The sequence below is a fragment of the Pelmatolapia mariae genome, linkage group LG16_19 (genome assembly GCF_036321145.2).
Source record: "Pelmatolapia mariae isolate MD_Pm_ZW linkage group LG16_19, Pm_UMD_F_2, whole genome shotgun sequence".
NCBI lineage: Eukaryota > Metazoa > Chordata > Actinopteri > Cichliformes > Cichlidae > Pelmatolapia > Pelmatolapia mariae.
The window spans coordinates 55,621,987-55,627,986 of record NC_086241.1 but is presented as its reverse complement, the minus strand read 5'-3'; positions in this window follow the sequence as shown (position 1 = coordinate 55,627,986).

The following is a 6,000-nucleotide window of genomic DNA, read 5'->3' as shown; positions in this document are numbered from 1 at the left end:
ATGATAAATCCTCCAAGAACATCTTGTTCTTGCTGAAAAATGTGTCACAATCCAACAGTTAAACTGGAAAGTTGGGCAGCAATAACTTCCAAGAAACCATTTGATGCGGTTAACAAATCAAGTTTCATTTGGCAACTGGATCTAGATATGGAAGCATAAATGTGGCTATTCTTCTAAAGCTCTCTGATGTTCTGTATATAGCCTATACTCCAGTGGGATCTTGCCCTATTGTGTTCAAAGTGTGCACTGGAAGTAAAGACGTCACAATAACGGCTCCAGCCAATGACGTGGAGTTCTTTGAACATCTAGACTGCCTTGATGTGAGAGAAGAATATGTTGCAGGAGACCTAAAGGTGACATTTATAGACTATATGCTTCTCACAAACATTTTTTGCATTTTGCAGGAAGTAAACACATAAAAGAAGCAGCACAATACAGAGAGCAAAGTAGCACCTGTTGTCATTCAATGCAGCAGCTTCCTGGCTGTATAATTCAATTACAAGGAAGTTCTGCTCCGCTTTCCTGTAGTTCACAGCCAGTTAAAGTCATTGTTAATGTCATGGAGCTCTCTCTCTCTCTCTCTCTCTCTCTCTCTCTCTCTCTCTCTCTCTCTAGGAAACCCTTTCTGACATTTACCCTCTTTGCCTGCAGTGAGCAGTGTGCCACAGATAATGTCAGCTATGCCGGCAGATGTGCAGATTTATTTATTTTGCTTTTCAAACCAGTTTTTATCTAGATCAATAGTTTTTATTATCTTCCTCAAACTCCTGGTACCTGCTGTTAAAATGTCATTTTCAGGGAAAATTTGTGGTGGTTCAACTACTAGCGGTTAATATAATGAGAGCGAAAACTGATTTTCAGGATGGCGATGCTGTTCTAATGGTTGGTACTCCAATACTTTGGATTGGTCTTGACTGTAATATTTTGCTTTTTTTGTTGTGACTTTTATAGTCACCGTGTCTTAATGGTTTTAGTTACCCTTTTTTACCATCAAGAGCCACAATGAAGTAAAAACTTGAGTAGATTTCCATTGGATTTATGATGAAACAATCTTGGCATTCTCTTGAATTCTTCTCCATTTTGTTCTCCAGCAGCAAACAAATATATTTCTTATGTTTCAACTCATGTCAAAACCTAATTTTTAAAAAGTTTTTAAGCATAATTAATAGCCTTATTTATTTAGGTTTGTAAATCAACAACAAATGACTATAATCCCTGAAAGTCTAGTTTGTCTCCAGCATTATTTGAGTGTTTCTTTGTGCAAGCCAATTAATTTTGGAAGTTGAGATCCTGCTCGTTATGAAAAGAAAATAATGTCAGATTCATCATTCTTTCCAAGCCCTTTCAATTTCCTTATAGTATCTTCAGTGTACACACAGTCAGTCAGTGAGCTTCACTGTTTGGTTTCACATATTAGATGACAGGAATTCCACCCTCGACAGACCTCACATATGTTATTGCCATTATCTTGGACAGTTCAGTGTAGATATTTCCATGGAAAAGGCTCAGTCTGGGCTAAACACTAATGAGTGCCAAGAATCTTATCTTGATGTCATCCATTACACTCTGGTGCTGCTAACCTGACTTTAAAGACTTTATGAACACATGTTCTTTTGTTTCCAAGGCTAAAAAGTTAATTCAATAAGTTTTCTAAATCCTCCCTATTTTCTTTGTTACTCATAAATTCAAATGACACTGGTCAGGTCTTGGTTTACACAATCATACCGTCACTGCTGACTCACATACAAGACGTTGCCTCCTTAATGGCTCCAAAAGAGATTATCTTTTACCTGTTCTGGTTTTGATGGAAACCAGAAAGCAGTCCCCTTCCATGACCAAAATTAGGCATTCCTATGTCTCATGTGTTGGATGAGCACTGTGAACCTTTGACCACCAACTTGTTAGCCTTGCTTTGAATTCCAGGACACCTCACATGCATTTGCAGAAATATAAGTGTGTCATTAAAGTCTCAGAGCCAATCCAGAGGGTGTCCTCTAAGCAGATGAGGTCATGTCACATGTTGTTTATTGAGATGAGATGGGCCTGTGGTGAGCCAAGACGCTTGCTTCATCACTTTCTGCAGGATTGCATGGTCATGCGTACATACACAAGTGTAAGCAACAAGGGTTAGAAACCATAGCTAAAGATATAGATGTTGTGTATTTCAGCTCACGTAACAGTTCAGCCTAAGTCTGCTCTCAGGCTATTTGCTGTGAGAGTCTTTAAAGTAATTCCCTTCTCCCTCAGGGATCTTTTGGCTTTAAGCACTGTTGCACATAATTGGGTAATTTGCATCACCTCTCTCTCAAAAATTTATTTTGTGTGGCTAAATCATGTTTTTTTTTTTTTTAGCCAAGTAATGCAATTTAAAACCGAGTTTTTGTCAGGGAGTGCATTTGGAACAAAAAGACAAGTGTCATGTCGCTTTGCATGGCAGTAGAACTTATGGTTGCCTGAGGCATAATGAGAGCACATCTATTCAGGTCTGCTGACTTGTCTGACAAACAGAAGTAATCTAATGGGGGAATGTGCAGTTTAGAGCAATCTGAGAGCACTTTTTATTGCATTATGACCTATTCCTTTGAAAAAAAAAATCAGGTGTCTATAAATTGATCCCAGTGCATCAATAGCATTAAAACAGCCTATCCAGCCATAACTTTTAAAGACCTCACTGGTGCGTTCTCCCTCAATTTCACCCTCATTTTTTATTGCTTGTTTGTTAATAGATCTTTGTTTGTTCCAAAGTCTCAGTGGCCCCCATGTCCATCTCTGCATCTCTACCTTATCTCCCTTTGGACTCATGGGTATAGCAGTGTCTTTTGTTCTGTCGACAGTAAAAACGAAATTGAAACGGCAAATTGAAATCGGAATCTTAGCTTACTGTGTTACCCAGGGAGCTTTGCACTTTGATAAGCTAATTTAGGTGCTTTTGACTGTCAGTTGGCAGTGAAACAGTGATAAAGGGTAGAGTGAGAGTCAGTCACTGACAGGCAGAGATAGGAGAAAGAGAAGACACAGGACTCTAAGAAGAAAGCTCGAAAAGAGAGCTGAAAACCTGAAGTTGTCCAACCAATGCACAGAGTAAAATGATTCGCTAGTTTTGCACTGCTGTAAAGAAATAACTTGCCTCATATTTACGGCACCAGGTTCCAACATTTGTTAGACATTTAGAAACATATCTAGAAATGACCAAGAAAGTAGAAAGTTGTATATATTAAAAAAACTAAAAGTGCTGCATTAAAGGACGTCTTTAATGTAATGCATGAATAAAGACAGAGTGACTCCTGTGATGATTGCAGGTGCCTTTAAAATGATAAAGGTGACAGTGTTTTGAAGAGTACCATACAATACCCACATACATGCACACACAGAGAGAGAGACACACACACAAAGCTATCATTTAGCTGTCCCGCTGCTGTGATAGAGATGGATTGAGTTTGTATTGTTTAATGGTGCGTGCCTCCATTATGGAGTTTTTTTGCCCAGTGAGCTGCTCTCAGATTTGGCTTCAGCACACCCCAGAGTATTAACTTTGATTCAGGATGAGCTCTTCTGAAAAATCATTTTTCCCCCCACCCCTGCATAAAGCAGCTGCCTGTGGGCAAAATTAGTTTCTAAAGTGTTTCCACAGTGCATGGTGGCAAGCAAATGCAAAACAGAGGCAGACTGAACCACGTTTCACAGTTATTATGTGTTTGGCATTTCACATTGTGTTTCATTTGCGCTCTGTACTACTGCAGCGGCCTTAGAGTGACAGGCTGAATGGTTCATTTTGTATTCACTATTTATTTGTGTTACTGATTTTCAAGGTTTTCATGGCTGATTTCTGTAAAAACTGCTAGATTTTCAAGCATTGTACTGGAATTTTATACTGTACATTCCATAATCTAAATCAAATTATTATTAATAATAATTATAATAGTAAACAAAATCTACAAAAGTAGTTTTCAAGGTATAGTAGTTTACCACTTAGTTGTGCTAAATGAGTGAGTGAGTAAGTGTGAGTGGTGCATCAGATGAGTTTGGGACAAATTTAAGCAACAGTGTGAGACTGAAAAAAAAACCCCTCTGTTATATTATAAGACTGTAAAGTAATTTGTTTTTATTCTTGAACATTTTCTTTCATTTTTTTTCAACAAGTGCAAAGTTTGCCTTTCCCTCATATGGGTCTTGATTTAATTAGACTTTTTTTCACACTAACCTGCGTCACTGATTCAAAAACCAGCATTTTATTAGGAATGCAGAATTCAAAACAGAGATTCAAAGCAAATATATTTGGCATTTTTAATAAAGACACAAAGCCACGCTGATTGATCAGAGCATGAAAGTCATTACTTGCGGTTGGCTGGGCATTAACTTGATTGATGGTTAATATCTTCTGCAAATCTAATTAAAGTGTCGGTCTCTGGCAAAGGAATGGTCCTGTGTTGGTCCCAAAATTCAGCAAAACTGTTGTCAAGAATTATGTCAGTGTGAGCGGTTATATGATTAGCTGGTGAGATCATTTTTAAGAAGTGACGGGTCCTTATGTTCCAGCAGTGGCTGAAAGATCATATGGATAAGTCCTGCAATCAAAATAAACAAAATGAATGAGCAAATCATATGAAGCCTTTGGACAGGCAATGTCCTAAAATGCCTCACTGTAAAAGGAGAAAGGTACGTCTTAGAAACTGTGTAATAACCATCAACACAGAGGTGCTTGTTTGTGTCTTCATGCTACACTGAGCACAACTGTGCATGCAGCCAAGCAGCTTGTTTACTCCAGGTGTATTAGAACTGGTTCTGATTACCAGAGGATTTTAACTAAAACGCACTTGCGCAAAGAAACTTAATTGTGAGATTCAAGTGGAAAAGGCAAATGATAATGTTAGAAGGTACCTTAAAAACAACACAGGTCAGATGCTTCTCTTTCAAATGTGATTAGCTGGGCTACGTGTGCATGAAGAGTGCAAATATACACTTTTCTTGATAAGTGAAATCTAAACGAGGAGTTTCAGACACACCCTTTTCATAACCGTAGTCCTCAGCTCTGGATGAGCCAAGATTCAGGAAGAACTACAAAACAACTGATGGAAGAGTATAAAACATACACTGTCTTGGAACACAAAGCCATACATGGAAAAATCAATGCACGCCACAGCTCACACACTGTGCACACTTACTGAAGTAATGTATGCAGCCACAATAAGACATGTTTTTCTCCCGAGTGAGCTCCCATGCAGCTCTGTAACCAGTGTCTGATGAGTGTGTGTGTTTCATACTTCACACTGTGCAGAGTAAGCTCCAAACCACATGAATTCGGTGTTTGATTTAGCAGGAGTGAAAGAGGGAAGAATGGAGATGGCGGCCATCTGGCCATGGTGTGGGGAGATGAGAAGCAGAAGCGGTGGTTGGAGCAAAGGGTCCCTCGCATCATTCCATTCCTTCTGTAGTCAGATCCCTGTGTTTACCCTGCTCGCCACATGGGACTGAGGAACCTCCTTCTCCCTGATCTCACGAGTGAAGTCGCAGGCTGAAAGCGTGTTTATCTTTTCCAGGATTTTGGCGGGAGGGAAAGAGGGGGTTGGGGGGTAGTGATGGAGCCAAAGGAGAATAAGTGCCGAAGAGCCCTGACAGTAGCTTGGAATTGTATAATGTTCCTGGCTATGAGGAAATACATTCCTTTGTGCTAACAATGAGCATAAAATGATGCACAACACATCTAAATGTCTACTTGATATAATGGTGCAGCTGAAAAGAGGGTTTCAACAGTGGTTTGAATATCACTCAGTATGACAGTAAAGCAGTTTTGAGGAAGCAATGTAAAAAAAACTAGATGCATTTTGTGCTTCTTGTGTTTTACCATAATGTTTTACTCATAAAACTAAGTGTCAGAAATTACAAAAAGTATAGATTTTACAATTGTTGACTGCTGTCTTGTAACCACCTTGATAAAACAGAATGAGTGCCTCATTAATGATTGAAAATTGTTCCTCTAAAGAGTGAAACAGTTAACAATTC